Consider the following 21,872-nt stretch of genomic DNA (forward strand, 5'->3'; position numbering starts at 1 on the left):
CTACTAAATCTTATGTTATCCTGTCTGTAGTCCCACAGTATTTAAATAGTTTCTTTCTAGTTGCTTATCGTATTTTCTCCTTGATCCAAGAACTTCTAATGTTCCTGTGATTTTTCATCTTGAGATTTCTTTCAGTTTCTTTTTTACCCTTTAGTTCTAAAGCTTCCAGGAAGTTTTCCTTAATAATCTCTTGAAGTATAGTGTCTAGACTCTTTTTAATCAAAACTTTCAGGTAATCTAATAATTTTTATATTGTCTGTCCTTGATCTGTTTTCCAGATCATTTGTTTTGTAATGAGATATTTCACATTCTCTTCAATTCTTTCATTCTTTTGATTTTATTGTTTCTTGGTGTCTTATGAAATCACTAGCTTCCCCTTGTCCAGTTTTTAAGGAGTTCTTTTCTTCTGTAAGTTTCTGGATCTCTTTTTCCAATTGATTGAGTTTCTTTTCATAATCTTGATTACTTTTATTTTTTTCCTAATTTTTCCTCAGCCTCTCTTATTTGATTTTTAAAGTTCTTTTTAAGCTCTTCCAAGAAGTCTCTTTGGACTTTTGACCATTTTGCATTTTTCATTGAAACTTTAGAAGTAGGTACTTTGGTTTCACTGTCTTCTTCTAAGTCTGAACCCTGATCTTCTCTGTCATCATAGTATCTCTCTATGGTTGAGTTCTCTTTTGCTTACTCATTAATTTTTTTAACCACTTATTTCTTGGCTCTTAACTTTATGTTAGAATTGGCCTCTAGTCCCAAGTTATGGGGGATAATGTGTCAGGCTTCAGATTTTTCTACTGTTGTTTTCTAAGCTCTACTAGGGGGCCTGACCTCAAGTGCTCCTTTCTGCCATTGAACTTAAGCAGGGCCCCCGGCAACGTTGTCACCACAAATGTTCTTACTCCCTAAGGTTCCTTCCAAGGCTGCAAGCCTCAGTTCACCCCTCTGCCCTAGAACCAAAACCAGGGATTCTGTCTCCTAAAAGTGACCATAGCCAATAGGGCTCCTGCCCCTCTGTGACCATACTTACCAGCATGTACTTTCTCCTCCTCCCCCACAACCAAAGCCCAGGACCACACCTGGGCCCCATGGATGTAGTATCAGGCAGCAGGAGGCTCTACAATCTTCCCCAGATCAATAGCCTGATCCCTACACTTTCCCTGAGGCAAAAGTTCCTGAAACCAACAGTGCCTCCCACAAAGTTACCCCCACGACTTATACTTTGTTGATTCAAAGGTATCTGCCCCAAGGTATCTGCATTTCAGTCATGTCAGACCACCACTTGGAGAGGTCTGGTCTTTTCTAACTTCCTCCCAATTTGTCTTAAGCTAGAAAACTGCTTTACCCCAACTTTTAATTATTTCTATCATTCTAAAGTTCACTTTGAAGCATTATTTTAAGCTATTTATGGGAAATTTGGGAGAGCCAGGTAACTTCCTGTCTTGTTTCACTATCTTCCCAGAATTCAAGGATCTTTTTCTGTTTGAGTTTGATACCACTGCACTATAATTAGCTGGGGAGGCAAGACAAAATAAAAAATGGTTCTTTTCCTTCAAAGAGTTAGCAATCCACTTGGCAGACAGAACATTTAAAGAGATAAATTAATATATCAGAATTTAAAGAGAGAGAATTGACAACTGAGCTGCCCAAAGCCACATACCCAACCAGTACATAAGAAATTATTTAAACTCATACCTCATGATTTATAGTGTAAGTTTATTCCTCTATGGCAGCATTTCTCAAACTTTTTATCTCAGCGCCTCCTTTACACTCTTAAAAATGATTGAGGACACCAGTGAAATTTTCTTATTTTGATTGTATCTATCAATAGTTTTGCTGCATTAGAAATTAAAACTGATAAATTTTTAAATGTCTATTTATTAATTCATTTAAAAATAATAAAGCCCATTATGTTAGCATAAATAACACATTTTTATGAAAAAATATAACTTTTTTTTTTGAAACAAAAGCATTTAATGAGAAGAGTGGCATTGTTTTATGTATTTCTGTAATTCTAATGTCTGGCTTAATAGAAGACAGCTGAATTCTCATATCTGTTTCTGCATTCTATCTATTATGATAGTTGTTTTGGTTGAAATATACGAAGGCAATTCAGCCCCACAGAGATATGTAGTTGGAAAAGGGAGAACTATTTTAATAGGCAAATAATCTCTTAGGATTATTATGACAATGGTTTTGCCCTTGGAGGCCCCCTGAGAGCATCTTGAGGGTCCGAGGACCATATTTGAGAACTATTGCTTCATACCACCCAGGCTCCCTTCCATTTCTCTTCTAGCATTGGACAATTATACTGTGATTGTGCTAGTCTGGGGAAAGACTAAGAATTGAGCATCTATTTATAGAAGAAAAAAAAGCCTTTTCCTGCAGCAGCACATTTTTTTAGGGCTGGTCATTTTAGCTGGCCATTTATAAATGCTTTGCCTAAGACCTATACATATTCATATGCATAATACATGCTTGCTTGATGCTCAGTGAAGAGAGATGGTTTAACTTAGATTTACATATTTAAATGACCCATTAATTGTGTTTGGTTTATTGGATTTAACCAAACAGGACAAGAAAGGTTTCCTGCTAAGTATTAATTAATAGCCATAATTTTGTATGATTTTGTCAGGATACAAGAGCAGTTCTTACTGACAATCTCTTGTCAGGGTAACATGGCAAACACCCTTGTCTACTCAGCTGACAACATGACAAAGAAATTATTGTTCAGGCTACGGAACAGCCTGCTTTTCCAATGCTTTGTTTCTAATTTTTTTGTCCTAGTACTGGACAAAATGAAGACATACATACTGTAAGTGGTGGTGACATTCATCTAAATATGGGGAGGAGATTCTCCTATTCCTGTAAATCAAAATAAATCCCTATGAATCATAGTAAAAAAATTAGACAATATTCACAAAATAAAATATCCCAAATTCATATTACCCAAAATACTTCATTTATGATATTGTCTCACTTACAAAATGTTAGAGCTATAAGGAATCTTAGAGGTCATCTAGTCTAATTCTTATTCTTATGCATAGTGGGTGCTTGATTCACAAATTTTGGATTTAATTGAATTTTATAGATGAGAAAACAGTCTAAGAGAGGGGCACCAGCTTATTTACCCAAGGTCTGGAGTATTATTGTTTGAGATCTGATTCTCATGCTACATATAGAGGTTTTGTGATTCGAAAGTCAGGGGAGAACTATGCCTAAGATTGTACATCTCCTGAGACATCATGGAATTATCGAACATGAGAGCTAATGAGATTATAAAATCATGGATCTCCCTTGTTGGGTCCTGAATGGTCATCTAATCTAACAATTCATTTATAGAAAGGGAATCTGAGTCCTGAGAAATGAAAGGATTTATCCATAATCATACAGGTATTAAATGTCAGTCAGAGATTCAAACCCAATACTTCTAATTACAAACCCAATGCTCAGACACTGTACCGTGCCAGCTAGACCTTTAAAGAGCATCAGATTCGATACGCTTATTTGAATTATAATAGTTCCTAGCATTTATATAACGCTTTAAGGTTTTCAAAGTGCTTTACAAATACTATTTCATTTAATCCTCACAACCCTGGGAGGTAGGGATTATTATGATCCCCATTTTACAGGTGAGGAAAATAAAGGTTATAAGCCACTTGTTCAGAGTCACAAAGCTAGTAAATATCTGAGGCTAGATTTGAACTCAGGACTTCCTGCCTCCAGGAACAATACAATATCAAATGTGTCACCTAGATGCCTCAGGGGGAAAGAAAGACCCATAGAGGAGTGATGTGCTTAAACTGTCTCAGGTAACACAGGTTGTAAGTGGCACTGGAAGAATTTGAACCCAGATCTTGTGAATCTAAATCTAAGGAGAACATTAACCATTGCTTTCCTCTGAGTTAGACTAATTAGTACATCATGTTTCTCTTTTAATCCAAGAAGTCTCTGTTATTGGTTCCTTATTTCTGTAACAGTTCAGTTTACAGTAATTGAAAAATAAAGGATCTTAGTCCAGAAAATAGCAGGATAAAAGCTGCAGCTGTGGACCAGTTGTGGAGGGCACTTTAAGGGTCCCCTTTTCAAAAAGTTCATTGAAAAGTCTGGGGAAAGGAACATTGATGGTGCACCTGTCTCTTTCAACTGATATGGGAATAATTAATTTCACAAAAAATGGCTTCTATTGGAGGTTAATTTATTTTGGCTGACAGTCACATACATTAGCAGAGATGTCTAATGCTGTAGTCAAGCTGAGCTTTATTTAGAACATTTTATTTCTATCTTTGGGTGATTTCATTCCTAAGAAATTGAGGAAGAAAAGGAGGTGACGGTGCAGGAATGCATGAAGAGAAAATTTGTCACCAGTTTACGAGAGGGAAGGGGCACCAGGAAAAACACCCCAGTCTTTGACTTCTGATAACTTGGATTTGCCTCTGTGTGGCATGAAATTCCTATTTTCTTTACTCAATCAGATGAAATTCTGATACTGTAGTAAGGTGGCATCCTGGGCACTGGGGTGTGTATATCTGCATAAAGTAAAGGATTTTTGAGCAAGGATTGGCAGTCTTGCAGAAGTGGCATGCCTGATCATTAATTCTTCCTTCCTTTGCCATTAGACAAGCATTAGGGGAAAAATGCAAGAGGTAAGATGCATGTTTACCACAGATTATCCATCCCCCAAAACCTGCTGCAGAATGAGGTAGCCAATAAAAGAGTGAGGCAAGGTCAGGAATACCCAGAGAAAACACTTCCCTGCATCTCAGTAGAAGCATCATGGTATCCTGGATTTCAAGAATGGGATCTGAATGCTGGCTCTGCTACTTCCATCAATCAATCAATAATCTATCATTAATGTTGTTGTTTCATCGTTTCAGTCTTGTCTGACTCTTCATGGTCTCCCTTGAGGTTTTCTTGACAGAGATACTAGAGTAGTTTGCCATTTCCTTTTCCAGCTCATTTTACAGATGAGGAAACTGAGTTAAACAGGATTAAGTGGCTTGCTCAAGATGACATAGCTAGTAAATTCTGATGCCAGATTTGACCTCAGGAAGATGAGTCTTCTTGACTCCAGGCCTAGCACTCTATCTATCGACTGCACTACCTAGGCCTTTATTATTTACTATAGACTACTGTATATTAAGCATTGTGTCAGGTTCTGTGGAGAGAAAGGTAAATGAAATATTTCTGTCCTCTAGGAATTTACATTCTATAGGGACAGAAAAAAGATACACATCAAAATACAGACAAAAGAAATGTAAGGTAGGAAAGGCTCTTTGTAGGAAGTAAGTAGGGTTAGAGAGAAAGTTTTAAGGAAGTTAGGGATTGTAAGAAGCTAAAGTAGGTAGGGAGTGAAATACAGAGATGGACATATGACAGGCACAAAGACGGAAGATGAAATGCAGTGTGTAAAGAACTTTAACTGAACTGAAGGGTGCATAAAGGGGAGTTAGAGAAAATAAGCCTGAAAAAGTAGGTTGGACCCAGATTGAGATGACTTTAAATGCCTAACAGAAGCATTTGTTTCTTATTTTAGAGGCAATAGAGAGCCAATGAATTTTATTAAGTAAGGGAGCTATGTGGTCATTGTGCTTTAGGATTAAGGTTTCCCAGTTATAGAGGGAAGGTGGATTTGAGTAGGGAGAGACTTGAGGCAGGAAGATCAATTAAGAGATTATTAGCAACCATCCATGGGTCATGTGATAAGGGCCTAAACGGAGGCAAAGGTTATATGAATAGAGGCAAAGGGAAAGATGAAATGTTGTAGAAGTAGAATCCATAAGATGGTGATTAATTATCATTTCTGGGAGAGGGAAGAATTACGGGTGGTTTAAGTGATTGGAAGGATTGTGGTCCTCTTGACAAAAAAAGGATCTTTGGGAAAGGGATGGGTTTGGGCGAGAGGGGAAGTTAATTTGTTTTGTTTTATGAGGCAATCAGTGTTAAATTACTTGCCCAGGGTCACACAGTAAATGTCAAGTCTGAGGCCAGATTTGAACTCAGGGATCTATCCACTGCACCCACTAATTAGTTCTGTATTTATTGTACTTAATAATGTGACCTTCGGGTAAATCACTTCATCTCTTTGGGCCTCATTCTCCTTAATTAAATTAGATGAAATTGAACCATATGTTCTGTAAGGTTCTTTCTAGCTCTCAGTACTATTATCTAGATACATAGTTGGGTGGTTGGAGAGGGTAAGGTGGCAAGTTCCCTGCCCCCACCAACTGCCTTTTGCACATCTCAGACTGGATGGCATCTGAAACTTCTCAAGCATATCTTAAACTCATCATCTTTCTTAGTTTTCTTTTTCGATCTGGCATGTTAAATTCCAAAATCTCAAAGGCTCTATTAATTTTTAAAATAAAATTTAATTGATATCTTTTGGTTTTATGTTGCCAAAATTTTTCCCAGGGAGCCATCCCATCTAAAAAATACCTTTTAAGGAAGAAAAGAAATGAAAAAGAGGAGGAAGAGGAAAACATCCAAAAATATGTGTAATGTTCCACATCCTTGCCTTTGCAAAGGAGTCAGGAATATTTTCTCATTTTTCTTCTTGCTTGTTTTTTGTAATTTTGCAACATTTGTTTTTGATAAGTGGCTGTTATCTTTCTCTACAACACTTACATTATTATTGTTATCTTATATAGAATGTTTCCTTGACTCTGCCTACCTCACTCTGCCTCAGTTCATGTAGATTTTTCCATATTTCTCTGCATTCATCATACTTATTATTTCTTACAGCATAGTGATACTCCATTACATTCATGTACCATAGTTTTAGCCATTCCCCAATCAATGAATCCTAAGTGAATGGACATCTACTTGTGTTTCCAGATACTGCAAAAAAAAAAAAGTGACACGAAATATTTTGGTGAACATAGGCACTTTAGTATCATCAGTGACCCTCTTGCAATACGTGCTTAATGGTAAAATCTCTGAGTCAGAGTGTGTAGACTTTTTAGACATTTTATAATTCCAAATTGCTTTCCAGATCAACGATACACTAATGTGTATCATCTTCCCACAACCCTTCCAATATTTTTTAATTTCATTTTTGTCACCTTTGCCAATTTTCTGAGTGGGAGGTGAAGCCTCAGGGTTATTTTGATTTGCCTTTCTCCTATCAATAGTGATTTGGAGCATTCTTTTATATGGTTATTAACAGTTTTGATAATTTCTTATAGTTGATAACCTCATAAACTTTTTTTGATAACTCTTTATCCATATCTATTGATCACTTATCCATTGAGAAATAGCTTTCGAATATATAATATATATGCATGTGTACATTAGTTATCTATATGTCTTAAAAATCATCATCTTTCACATCCAAAATCTTCTTTCTTTCAATCTTATCCATTACTGTTGATGGCACCACTGTCTTCCCAGTCACTCAGGCTTGAGTGTCAACTTTGTCTCTTCTCTCTGTACTCACCCTATATATTCAATCTGTTGCCAAATCTTATTGTTTCTACCTTCACTACATCTCTATATACATATAGCACCTTTAAAAAAAGAATTGGTATAATGGTAAAGGAGGCAAAAAAATTCACTGAACTCCTTAGAAAGCATAATTGGTCAAATGGGAAAAGATGTATGAAAATTCTCTGAAGAAAATAGTTCCTTAATTGGGCAACTGGAAGCTAATGATTCCGTGAGACTGCAAGAGATAATAAAAGAAAGTCAAAAAGAATATTGAAAAGGAAGAAAATGTGAAATATCTCATCAGAACACCAACTGACTTGGAAAATATTCTGAGGAGAGATAATTTAAGAATTACTGGACCAGAAAACCATAATTAAAAAAAGTCTAGATATCAAATTTCAAGAATTGTCAAGGAAACTGCCCCCAATATCTTAGATCTAGAGGGTAAAATTGAAATTAAAAGAATCCACTGATCACCTCCTGAAAGTGATCTCAAAATGAAAACTCTCAGGAATATTGTAGCCAAATAACAGAGCTTTCAGGTAAAGTAAAAATGTTTTGAACATCCAGAAAGAAATTGGTGCTGTGGATAGAGCACCATTGTAGGAGTCAGGAGGACCTGGTTTCAACTCTCATTTCAGACACTTGACACTCACTAGCTGTGTGACCTTGAGCAAGTCACTTAACCTCAATTGCCTGGTCCTGGGTCATCTCCAGTCATCCTTATGAATGTCTGGTCACTGAATTCAGATGACTCTGGAGGAGAAGTGAGACTGGTGAGAAGTGAGCCCTCCCTCACTCAAAACCAAGTCAAGTGCAAGTCATGTCATTATTTCTCTGATGGCATAGTCCTCTTCGGCAATAAAGGATGAACACATACACAGTTCAATTATCATGGAGCTACAGTAGGATCCCACTAGAGTTAGTGGCTTCCATATTAAAGGAGCAGAGGACTTGGAATATGATTTTCCAGAAGGCAAAGGAGGTAGAATTACAATGACAAATAACCTACCAGGAAAACTGAGTATAATACTTTGGGAGGAAAATATAAATATTTACTGAAACAGAACTTTCAAACATTCCTGCAGAAAAGATCAGAGCTGAATAGAAAACACGGCATTCAAACATAAGACACTATCTGTATCCAGAGGAAGAACTGGTAAATAGAAGTATGTATAGAATGTTTTTGCATACATACACACACGTTGTTTATAATGGATATTATGTGGTTTGCCCTTTGTTCTTGAAGAGGTCCCTGACATTAGGAAGATGATGTGTGTGTGTTCATGCTTTGTTGCCGAAGAACACCATACCATCAGAGAAATAATGACATGACTTGCACTTGACTTGGTTTTGAGTGATGACATGACTAGCAATTGACTTTGATTTGAGGGAGGAAGGGCTGTGCAAAGTCACCAGCCTCACTTTCTCCTCCAGAGTCCTCTGAGTCCAGTGGCCAGATATTCATCAGGAAGATTGTACATGGCCCAGGATGCAATGGGAAACGTTGGCCCTTTTAAGCTAAGGTCTTTTCAAGTTCTCACTTTGAGTGAGGCAGTACTATTCAGTGAATAGATATTAAGAAGGGAATCAAGAGAAGCCCACTTTAATAAAAAAAAAAAAAACAAAACCTGATCAGCCACAGTTGGACACATTGAAACTTTACTCTCATGGTGATGTCATTTTGGTCTTCTTCGAGAAGAAAGGACAACAACCAACCATATATATCCTTACCTCTACACTCACACAGGACCACTCTGGTTCAGACCATAATCACATCTTGTCTGGCTCATTTCAATAACCTGCTTGTTGTTCTCACTTCCTCAATTCTCTCCCTACTCTACTCCATCAACTATTTAGCTGCCAAAGTGAATTTCCTAAAGCTCTGGTCAGACCATATCACCCCAGTACTCAATGAACTCCAATGATTCCCTATTACCTCTAAAAGCAAATGTAGAACTTTCTATTCATCATTTACAGTCCTTCACAAACTGGCCCTTTCCTACCTTTCTAGTCTAGTCTTTCTAGTCTAGTATAAATACTTGACTGCACCTTTATCATTGTATAGATACATTGGCAACTTCTCCCACATAGAACTCCATCTCCCTTTTCTGTGACATGTGATTTGGTGGGGTTTTTTTTTTTTTGGAGTCTTCAAGTTTTTTCATTCCAAAACTCTGTTTTTCTTCCATACAAGGGAGTGGGAGAGGGGAAGTCACCAGAACAAGATTGTTTTTATTATGGATTTAACAGACATCAACAAACCATGACCATTTCAATATGGAAATAATAGAAAATAGAATTGTATAGGAAACTATGAATTCATGCTCTGTGTTTTACAGTCTATATTAAATGTTATGTAGTACTAACAAAACTGCTCTGCTTATCCGTGTCTCTCACTTAACTTATTTTTGCTATAATCTTGGTTTTCAGTTCCACTAATGAGGGGAGTATTATGCATATGTTTCCAACTTGAAACCTGGGTTGCACTGCCATTTTCTATATTTTTATCTTTTTATTTTATTCTGAACTTAAGAAATAAAACAGGCATTTACATAATATAGTAGAACAAAAAAAGATAATTGTGTATGAAATTACAAATCTATTACGTACAACTTGCTATTCTTTTTGAATATATGATAAAGTTATCAGGTAGTTTTTTTTTCTTCCCTCCCTGAACCTCACCCTGGAAACAGCTACCTTTACAACACAAATACATGTGTGTGTGTGTGTGTGTGTGTGTGTGTGTGTGTGTGTGTGTGTAAAACCATTCAATATGTGCTTCTATTTATCATTTCTTTCTCTGGATGCAAATAGCATCTTTCTTCATATGCCCTTTGTACTTAGTTTGGGTGTTCGTAATAGCCAAAAGTACTTGGCTGCTCAAAGTTGTCCTTAAAATGATATTGTTATTACTGTATACAATGCTTTCTTAGTTCTGTGCATTTTGTTCTTCATTATTTCATGTAAGTCTATCTATATTTTTCTAAGATCGTCAAGCTCACTATTTCTGATAGCACAGTAATACTCTATCACAGTTAAATACCACAACTTGTTTGTCCACTTCTCAATTGATCAGCATCCCTATGATTTCTAGTTCTTTGCCGCCACAAAAAGGGCTGCTATAAATATTTTAGAACATATAGGTTCTTTTCTGTTTCCCCTAATCATGTTAGGAAACAGACCTAGTAGGAGTGTGGTTAGGTCAAAAGTAAAAGCAGTTTAATAATGATTTGGGCATAATTCCAGATTATTCTCCAAAATGATTGAATTAGTTCAGTTGCACTAACAGTGTATTAGTGTCCCAATTTTTCCACTTCCCCTTCGACATTTGTTGGTTTTCCTAATAGCTGTAAAATGACATCTCAAGCTTGTTTCAATTTGTATCTAATCAATAATGATTTAGAGTATTTTTTTCATCTGCCTATATATATATTGACTTCTTCATCAGAAAACTGCCTGTTCATATCCTTTAACTATTTATCAGTTGGGTAATGACTCATATTCTTGCAGATTTGACAAAGTTCTTTATGTATTTCAGATGTGGGATTTTTGTCTGAAAAACTCAATAAATTTTTTCCCCAATTTTCTGTTTTTGTTCTGATCTTGGCTACATTTGTTTTATTTGTACAAAAACTTCTTAAATTAATGTAATCAAAATTATCCATTTTGTACCTCATACTGCTCTCTATCTATTGTTTATTCATAAATTGCTTGCCTACCCATAAGTCTGACAGGTAATATGTTCTATGTTTTTCTAACTTTCTTGCAATACCTCTCTTTATATCTAGGTCAAGTATCCATTTTGACCTTATCTTGTTAAATGTTATATGATACTGGTTTATGCCCAATTTCTACCAGACTGCTTTCCAGTTTTCCCAGCAATTTTTACCAAATAATAAATTCCTATCCCCAAAACTTAAGTCTTTACATATAGATGAAGCATAAAGTTACTATAGTCTTTTGCTGCTGTAAATTGTATGTCTACTCCATTTCACTGATCTAACTTTCTATTTCTTAGCCTGTACCAGATAGTTTGGATAATTATTGCCTTATAATACAGTTTCAGATCTGGTACTGCTAAGCCTTCTTTCTTTATTTTTTTCATTACTTCCTTTGGTATTCTCAACCTTTTGTTCTTCCAAATGAATTTTATTATTATTTTTTCTAACTTGGTGAAATAAATTTTTGGTGGGATGGCATTGAATATATAAATTAGTTTAGATAAAATTGTCATTTTTATTATATTGGCCCTGCCTACCCATGAACAGTGAATACTTCTCTAATTATTTAAATTTTATTTATGTAAAAAGTTTTTAAAAATAATTTTGTTCATATAGTCTCTGGGTTTGTTTTGGCAGGTATACTCCCAGGTATTTTATACTGTCTAGAGTTATTTTAAAGGGAAAATCTCTTATTATCTCTTCTTGCAGGATTTTGTTGGTGATATTATAGAAATAATGATGATTTATGTGCATTTACTTTATTTCCTGCTACTTTGCTAAAATTATTGTCAACTAACTCTTTAACTGAGTTTTTGGAATTTTTCAAGTATAGTATCATAGCATCTGAAAAAAGAGCTTATTACCTCTTTTCCCATTCTAATTGCTTCTATTTCTTTTTCTTCTCTTATTACTACTGGTAGAATTTCCATTATAATATTGAATGATATTGGTGACAGAGGGCATCCTTTTTCACATCTGAACTTACTGAGAAGACTTCCAGCTTATCCCTATCACAAATTATGCTTCCAGATGGTTTTAGGTAAATGCTTTTTTTTAAAATCAGTTTAAGGAAAAATCCATTTATAGTTATACTTTCAAATATTTTTAATAGAAACTGTGACTTTTCAGTAGAAACTCTTCATGCCTGGAATATACTCCATCTACTTTCAAGCTCTCCTGCCTCCTTCAAGACTCAGCACTAATCCTGTCTTCTAAAGGAGGCCTTTCTCAGTTTCTCTCTCTTCCCTCCTCCCCCACCATTGCGAGTAGTTTTCCTCTGAGATTATTTTCCATCTACTCTGTATATATCTTGTAAGCACATAGTTGTTTGCATATTGTCCATTGCATTAGAATGTGAACTCCTTGAAGTAAGGGACTGGGCTTTTGCTTTCCTTTGTTTCCTCAACACTTAGGCCAGTGCCTTTCACACAGTAAGTGTTTAATAAATGCTTGTTAACTGATTGATCTACTAGATACATATATATATATATGCATATATATACATATACACATACACACACACACATATATATTTTACATATATATATATATATATATATATATATATGTATCCACTTATGACTCTCTCTCTAAACCTAGTCATTATGGTCAGTCAGTCTTATTAAATAATCCTCCCTTTCAGTTCTACCACTAGCCACTGCATAGCTTCATTTCTTTGGTTTGGATATGCTTTTGTCTTCATTAGTTTTCCTTTAAAAAGAAAAATGTTTATTTCAAACACTTGGTGCAGCAACCTGGTTCTTTGACCTGTGGCTATTTTAGCTAACACAAAACAATGAGTACTTGTCTATGTGGCTCCTCTCAATAGCAGACCAATGTACGAGTATTATGATTAATGAATCATTACCCTTGGTGCCACCATCCTCCCATTCCTCCCTGCCCCCCCACACCATTCAGAGAACAGAGATTCTATTGAAGGTGCCTCATTTCTTTCTTTTATTCTTAGTCAATGCCCCCATTTGATAACTCCCAATTATGTTCTATCTAAGCTTTCTACTGTGTTCTCCACCACCCCCTGCCTCTTCTTCACATTGTTCTTTCTTCCTTGCCTTCCTTTCACATATCTTACTCTTTTGTAGACAGGTGCTCCCTACCTTCCAAGGCAACAGTTTCCTAATCTTATAAATTTATCTTACTCAAATGCTTGTAGAAAAGTCTGTAGGAATTACTCAACGTACTTCCTCTAATTCCTCGACCACACATATATATTATAAAAAAGATCTTATGAGGGAGCAGAACCAAGATGGTGGATAGGAGGCAGTAATTCAGCCAAACTCTCTCAACATTTCTCTTCAAACAACTTTAAAATACTCCCTCAAATCAAATTTTGGACTGGCAAAGCCAGCAAAAGATCAAAGTAAGACATTTTTTCAGCCTAAGAAAATTTAGAAGGTTTGCAGTAGAGGCCTGTGAAATACTTGGTGGTAGCCACAGTGGCTGCAGCAGCAGCAATTTTTGGAACTCTCATCCTAGAGACAGTAAGGCAGTCAGACAACTGGTCAGAAAGAGACTATAGGGGACCCACTACAGGCACTGGGTATAGCTGAGGCTTATTGGCAACTGTATTGCCTATAAGGGTTTTAGATTGCAGTTCCAGGGCAAAGAGGAGTGCTTGTAGTCAGTCACAAGGGAGCAGGGGCCCTGGTCAAGGTTTCAGGGTCAAGAGGAGTGCTAGCACTTGCTGGGGAAGAGAGGACCTTCCTGGGTAAAAATCGTAGAACAGTCCAGGCAAGTAGTGAGCACAGCCCTCTCTCCAGACCACTCCATTTTGGAAGCCCCCCAAACTTGTAGACCCCCAGAATCAGCTCTGAAATCAGCAGCACAAAAAAAGCCTGAAGATTAAGACATTGCATTCCCACCCTCAGGTGAATGAAGGCCAACTTTAACATAAAATTCTAAGTCAAGAAATAGACTGGAAAAATAAACAAATGACAAAAAAAGAACTAAACAAGCTACTACAGTGGTATGGATGACCAAGATATAAATTCAGAAGTAGACAATAATTCAAAAACAGATACACCCAAAGCCTCAAGAATAAATGCTAATTGGATACAGGCCCAACAAGAATTCTTAGAAACATTAAAGTGATAAGAGTGGTAGAGGAAAAACTGGTAACAGAAATGAGAGTGATGCAAGAAAATTATGAAAAGGGGATTAATATTTTTGTAAAAGAGGCACAAAAAATGTTCAAGAAAATAGCACCTTTAACAAAATAGAATTGGCATAATGGTAAAAGGGGCACAAAAATTCCTGAACTCTTTAGAAAGTATAATTGATCAAATGGGAAAAGATGTACTAAAGTTCGCTGAAGAAAATAATTCCTTAAAAATTAGAATGGGGCAATTGGAAGCTAATGATTCCATGAGACAGGAAGAAATAATAAAACAAAATCAAAAGAATAAAAAAGGAAGAAAATGTGAAATATCTCATCAGAACACCAACTGATCTGGAAAATATCCTGAGGAGAGATAATTTAAGAATTACTGGACCAGAAAACCATAATTAAAAAAAAGTCTAGATATCAAATTTCAAAAATTGTCAAGGAAACTACCCCCAATATCTTAGATCCAGAGGGTAAAACTGAAATGAAAAGAATCCACTGATCACTTCCTGAAAGTGATCTCAGAATGAATACTCCCAGGAATATTGTAACCAAATAACAGAGCTTTCAGTTAAAGTAAAAATGTTTTGAGCATCCAGAAAGAAATAACTCAAATATCATGGAGCCACAGTAGGATCCCACAAGATTTAGTGGTTTCCACATTAAAGGAGAGGGCTTGAAATATGATTTTCCAGAAGGCAAAGGAGGAAGAATTACAATGACAAATAACTTACCCAGGAAAACTGAGTATAATACTTCGGGAGGAAAAAATGAATATTTACTGAAACTGAGGACTTTCAAACATTCCTGCAGGAAAGACCAGAGCTGAATAGAAAATTTGCATTCAAATGTGAGATACTATCTGCATCCAGAGAAAGAATTGATAAATAGAAGTATGCATAGAATGTTTTTGCATACATGCGTACATACACATACATTGTTTAAAATAGTCATTGTGTGGTTTGTCCTTTGTTCTTGAAGAGGACCATGACCTTAGGGAGATGACTTGCAATTGACTTTGATTTGAGTGAGGGAGGGCTGTGCAAAATCACCAATCTTACTTTCTCCTCCAGAGCTGTCTAGGTCCAGTGGCCATATATTCCTCAGGAAGACTGGAGACCCTTTTAAGCTAAGGTCTTTTCAAGTTCTCACTTTGAGTGAGAGAATGCCTATTCAGTGAATAGACCTCTCTAAGAAAAAAGTCAAGGCATGGTCTTTTTTATTAAAAAAAAAAAGAAAGAAAGAAAAAGTCAAACTGGGAGGGAAAGACCCTCATGGTTGTTGGTCAAAAGGGAAACAGTTACTATTGACATTCACTTTGAGCCAAGAGGACACAAAAACTAACCATTAACTGCTGGTTGGGCAGGGACCTATTGTTGTCTAATCCATGAGATCCAGAGGGAATTGTGTTAGAGGCTTAGCCAGTAAACCCCAAATTAACTTGGTAGCTTTTGGTCATCAAAATTTACCTTTCTTTGGGCAGAAAGGTAGGGAAGCGAGGGGAGGGGAGGAGAGAAGAAAGGAAGGGACAAGCTGAGTTGTCCAGTTGGAATTGACCAGTTGGGTCCTCATTCAGAGAACGATGACATCAGGTAGATGATGACATGATTTGCAATTGACTTTGATTTGAGTAAAGATAGGTACAGAGTTAAAATAAAGGCCTGGAGCAAAATCTAATATGCTTTAGCTGAAGTTAAAAAAAAAGTCAGTGGTAGCAATCATGACCTCAGACAAATCAAAAGCAAAAATAGGCCTAATTAAAAGAGATAATCAGGGAAACTACATTTTGCTGAAAGGAACTATAAACAATGAAGTAATAGCAACACATTTACACGTTTCTTGGATAAAAGTTTCTCCGAAAAAAATGGTAAATCGTCAAAGGATATGAACAGTTTTCAGAAGAAGAAATCAAGGCTGTCTATAGTCACATGAAAAAATGCTCCAAATCACTATTGATTAGAGAAATACAAATTAAAACAACTTTGAGGTACCTCCTCACACCTCTCAGAAATGACAACAGCTGGAGGGGATGAGAGAAAATAGGTACAATGATGAATTGTTGATGGAATAGTGAGCTGATCCAACCATTATGGAGAACAATTTGAAACTATACGCAAAAGATGATAAAGCTGTGCATACTCTTTTGACCCAGCAATACTACTACTACTTGATCTGTATCCTAAAGAGATCAAAGAGAAAGGAAAGAACCTATTGTTCAAAAATATTTATATCAGCTCCTTTGTGGTGACAAAGATTTGGAAGTCAAGCAGATGCTCATCAACTGGAGAATGGTTGAACAAGTTATGGAATTTGATTGTGATGGAATACTATTGCACTGACGAGGAAGGTGATTTCAGAAAAACATGACAAGACTTATGTGAACCCATGTAAAGTGAGAAGAACTAGGAGATAATCATGCATAGTAACAGCAACATTCTAATAATGATAAACTGTAAAAGACTTAGCTGCTCTGAAAAATACAAATGATCCAAGATAATTAAAGGATTCATGATGAAAAATAAATTCTGTCCACCTCAGAGAGAGAACTGTTGAACTCTGAGTGCAATTTGAAGTATAATTTTCTTACTTCTTAAATTTATTTTTGCATTATGGCTAATATGGAAATATGTTTTGCATGATTTCACATGTATCATTGATATCATATTTCTTGCCTTCTCAGATGGGGTGGTGTAATGGTAATTTAAATGAGAAGATCTTTAATAGGCCCATGTGACCTGTTTAAATCACATAGAAGCCTAAGTCACATGTGGTGGGAGGAGCTTGTTGAATGGGTGGAACAGGAAAGGTGGAGCAGAGCTGAGAGGAAATTGGTCAGGTCAGAACTGAGAGAGAGGAGGAACACAGCTAGACTTGTGTTTCTTGTTTGTGGGAAAGCCCTAACACAGGTAAGGCTTGAGGATGGTGTTGTCCTCTGAATTGTTATTATGTATAGATTTTTTGTTACTATGATGGATTTGACTTTCTAGCGTTGGGATTTGGCTTTCTGGTATCTGAATAAATGTTTTGGTTTTGTCTTCCTTGTGGAGAGTCTGTTGTATTTTGTGATCCAGAATTGCTCCAGGATATCCAAGGCCACCACAGGTGCTGTAACTATTGTGTTGGTGCTATAGGTGGGAGGGAGAAAGAACTTGAAACTCAAAGTTTTAAAGGAAAATAAATGTTTAAAATAATCATTTTTAATTTAAAAAATAAAAGGATCTTCTGGAGACAATAAAAAAAGTATTTTAGAGGTAGGGGACAGGTTAAGGAAATCCTAATGAGAAAATTTTATCTATTTGTACAGATTGACACCAGCTCTGAAACTTACAGTATGAATTAGAGCATGGCTCCTTAAACAGTGCAAATTGCACATGTTGTGTATTCAGAACCAAGGCTATAGTGAAATTGAACAATGCAACATGGGCAAGCACTGACAGAATCAGATTCATTGCCCATTGTATTTTGAATTAATTTTTGGTTTTTGCATGTTCAGAAAACTTTTACAGTTGCCAAATTTTTCACAATCCCAACCCACACATTAAAAATTGCTCAATTTGAAAATTACTTGGGGTCACAAAGAAGTTAAGAGATCATACAACTAATATGTGTTAGAGTAAGATTTGAGTTCGAATCTTCCTGACCCTAAGGTAAGGTCAGCTCTTTATCCACTATGCCATATGACCTCTCAAATAATTACTATGTGGTCTTTATATTGTATCATAGTAGCATACAAATTAAATATATTTCAATACTTAAGGGTCTCTATGATTGTAGCTATCTAGGTATTCTTTCCATTGTTCCAGAAGATTCTATATAAGAATTCTCAACTTACTCTTGTATGTCTTTCTCCCTCCCCTCCCCTCCAGTAAAGGATTTATCCAACATACTAGGGACCTTCCATTAAGGAATACACAATGTGTCCATCTGTTATCCTTCACTCTCACTTCATTATTAATCCCTCCCCTCTTTTTTCTACTTAGACATTTTTTTGATTATCTTTAACATCACTTCTTGTTCATAAGTCACCATTGGTCATATGCTGAAGTATAAGGATAGCCATCATACATCTCTGAGTTTCTATTTGGGTGTCTACAGCTTTGATTCTTCAGAATACATAATATTGCATGATTCACAGCCATATAGGAAGCTAGTTCTAGCCACACTGGGAAAATATTGGTTTTTGCAAGATAGGTTTTTGTTTCAGGGAAAAGTCTAGGACTTCTGAGACAGCTGAACAATTTCCTAAAGGCAATCCATCCTCCTTCATTTTTCCTATTCGGTTTTGGGTCCAACTCACTATCTATCTTCAATGTCTGTCCAAGGTATACAGAATGTATTGCTTCATCAGTGAGCAGTCCTTCCAACTGAACATCACTATCAGAAGAACTATTCTTCCTTTACTTGCGTTTTCCCATATGGGTTATTAGGATGAATCTCTTTGAGTAATTGTGAATCTCATTCAAAGGGTTCTGTAGAGTTTTCAGACCTGATGCAAACAACACGATGTCATCTACAAAGATTAACATCTGGAGGTCCTCATCATTTTCCTTTTGGACTTTGCTCTAGACATGCTCTGAAATAGGGAGTATGAACATATGTCTCCTTCTCTTGTGAATCACTTAATATTAATAATCAGAAGATATCAAACAAATTTCTCCATTGTAGTGATGAAAGAATCATATGTGATCATACTATATGCATTTGAAACATCTTTGCTTAAAAAGAGCCTTTAAGTGTGTATTGTGATGTATTGAATCAAATTCTTTTTTATAGCTAACAAATAATGCAGTGAGACCTTGTGTTCTTTGTGTTTTTCTATAAATTACGTGAATGTGAAGATGTGGTATGCTGCAGAACTATTGTTTGGGAAGGTCTCGTTCCCATCTCATAGTTCAATCAAAGATAACTTTGAAAAATGCATAGATAACGCCCAAAGGACTAGCAAACTGTGCATACCCTTTGATGCAGCAATAGCACTACCAGATCTATATTCCAAAGAGATCATAAGAAATGAAAACAAACCCACAAGTAGAAAAATATTTATAGCAATTCTTTATATGGTTGCAAAGAATTGGAAATTGAGGGGATGCCCATCAATTGGGAAATGGCTGAGCAAGTTGTGGTATACGAATGTAATGGAACACTATTGTTCCATAAGAAATGATGGACAGGTGGATTTCAGAAAAATCTGGAAAACCTTACATGAACTGATGTTGAGCGAAGTGAGCAGAACCAGAAGAACATTGTACACAATAACAGCAACATTGTGCAGTGACCAACTTGGATAGATTTAGCTCTTCTCAGCAATACAAGGATCTAAGTCTTAGATTCTAAGACAGTTCCAAAAAACTCATGATGCAAAATGCTATCAATATCCGGAGAAAGAACTACAGAGTCTGAATTCCGATCAAAGCATTCTATTTTCTCTTTTTTGTTGTCGTTTTTTCTTACTTGTGGTTTTTCCCTTATGTTATGATTCTTCTTTCGCAAAGTGACTAATGTGGAAATATGTTTAATATGATTGTACATGTATAGCCTTTATCAGATTGTTTGCCATCTTGGGGAAGGGGGTGTGGAGGGGAGAGGAGAAAAAAATTGTAACTCAAAATCTTATAAAACTGAATGTTGAAAATTATTTTTCCATGTAAAATATTATGAAGTATGGAGGGGGGAGAAAAATACAAAGGTAGTTCAAATAAGGATTTTCTGGAAATGAGAAAGTAGGCATATAGGTCAGTAGTTATGGATGTCCTCTCAATCACCTTTCTTTTATGTAGTATTCCCATCATTATTTTTTCCCCAATTGTTCAGTATCTTGCCCTCTTTCAGATACCTTGAGTATTGCCCACCCAGTGCCCTCATCACTGTGTCACCTCCAGCATGGATATCCATCTGGCACCATTATTCTCCATCTTCTTTTTTTAAGTGTTATTTTTACATTTGCATGCAATATAATATATCTGATCCTGAAGTATCAGCCTCCAAATGTAATGCCTTCACTATCACTGAAGGAGAAAATATCTCAGAGTAGAAATGTTGACACATCTGTATGATTTCTAATCTGTTTATTACCCTACTTTCAGCTTCCTTTCTAAGTACTCTTGGGATGATCTATCCTAATTGGGCCTCAGAGAAAGCTTATTTTTCCCCTTCATCACATCTGACTTTTATGAAGTGAAGGGCTCATGATCTCACATCTTCCCTATCCATAAGGTTTCAGAAATAAGTTTCTTTCTATAATGGTGCTGCCCATGGCTGCTATGGTTCTTCATTTGATAAGGAGATCAAGTATTTACTGGTTGAGATAATTCTGGGGTCCTTTTATCCCTCTTATTATGGCAGTTGCTTTATATTGGTTTGGTTAAATTGAACAAACTTTGATTGAGTGCCTGCTATATGTAAGGATCTTTGCTAAATAAATACCTTGTTATTTGATCTGTGTTTTCTTGGTGATTTGTAAACATATGAGAGTGCAGTGAAATAGGGGCTCAAGCTATATTTCAATCAACAAACACTTATCAAGTGCTTACTGTGTATGACATTGTGCAAACTTTTTGAGTAGCTGGGGATATAAGACAAACATTAACTAGTCATCCTCAAGGATCTTACATTCTACTGGGGCAATACGTTTCATCATTAGTCCTCTAGAACCATAGTTATTCATTACACTGATCAGAGTCCCTAAACCTTCCAAAGTTGTTTGTCTTTACGATATTGTCAGTGTAGCAATTATTTTCTTGGTCCTGTTCATTTCACTCTGCCTCAGTTCATCCAAGTCTTCTCAGATTTCTCTGAAAATAGGGAATGAAATCATGTTCCTCCATTATTTCTTGTAGTACAATAGTATTCCATCATATTCCAACATAATTATTCAGCCACTTTCCTATTTATCAGCACTTGCTCAGATTTTCATTCTTTTACACCTCAAAAAGAGCTTTTAGTTTTTTTTGTGCATCCTTAGAGTTTGTTTTGCTTAGGACTAATCCCTTCTTTACTCTACCCTCCCTCTAATTCCTCCTTCCCTCATCTTCTCTTGCCCTTCTATTTCACTAAGTGAAATAAGTATTTTTGGATCCAGCTATGTATATGTGTATGTATTCCTCTTCCTTTACAGATGAAATTAACGTTCAAGTGTCAGTTGCATTGCACTACTCATTTGTCCTTGTTTTCGTACACTTCTACTTGAGTACCCCAATTATGGGAGATAATTTTTCCTAATCCTCCTTTCCCTTCCTGCCACTCTCTCCCAAACCTCCGTATACTCTTCCTTCCCTTTCTTTCCATTCCTCTCTTAAGATCATGAAGGTATAATAGAAACACTCCCAGGTCTTCCCTAATTAGACTTTCATGGTTAGATGCCACAGAGCAGGTGCCTTAACCATGTATGTTTTGTAAAGGCCACTAGGACCTCTTCCATCTTTATCAAAGGGAATGCTAACCTTCTCTCAGGAGGACTAGCACCTTTGGTGTGAGGGATGGCCAAGCCCTTTTCAGGGTTGCTCATTCACTTTTGGTGTTCACCGGTGCCCCGCTTTCACTTGTGGCTCCAAGAAACTATAGAATGGGCAGCAGCCACACCCCAGTAAAACTGTCTCAACAGACAG

The 21,872-nt window shown here is 36.3% G+C and overlaps 1 non-coding gene across 1 annotated transcript; it reads right to left on the minus strand.

Moving 5' to 3' along the window:
- Positions 1–21,607: 21,607 nt before the first annotated feature.
- Positions 21,608–21,729, minus strand: LOC140497938 (U6atac minor spliceosomal RNA). The gene has a single exon (XR_011964939.1). It is a non-coding gene; the product is annotated as a U6atac minor spliceosomal RNA (small nuclear RNA).
- Positions 21,730–21,872: the final 143 nt, after the last annotated feature.

This window comes from Notamacropus eugenii, chromosome 3 (genome assembly GCF_028372415.1).
Source record: "Notamacropus eugenii isolate mMacEug1 chromosome 3, mMacEug1.pri_v2, whole genome shotgun sequence".
Classification (NCBI taxonomy): domain Eukaryota; kingdom Metazoa; phylum Chordata; class Mammalia; order Diprotodontia; family Macropodidae; genus Notamacropus; species Notamacropus eugenii.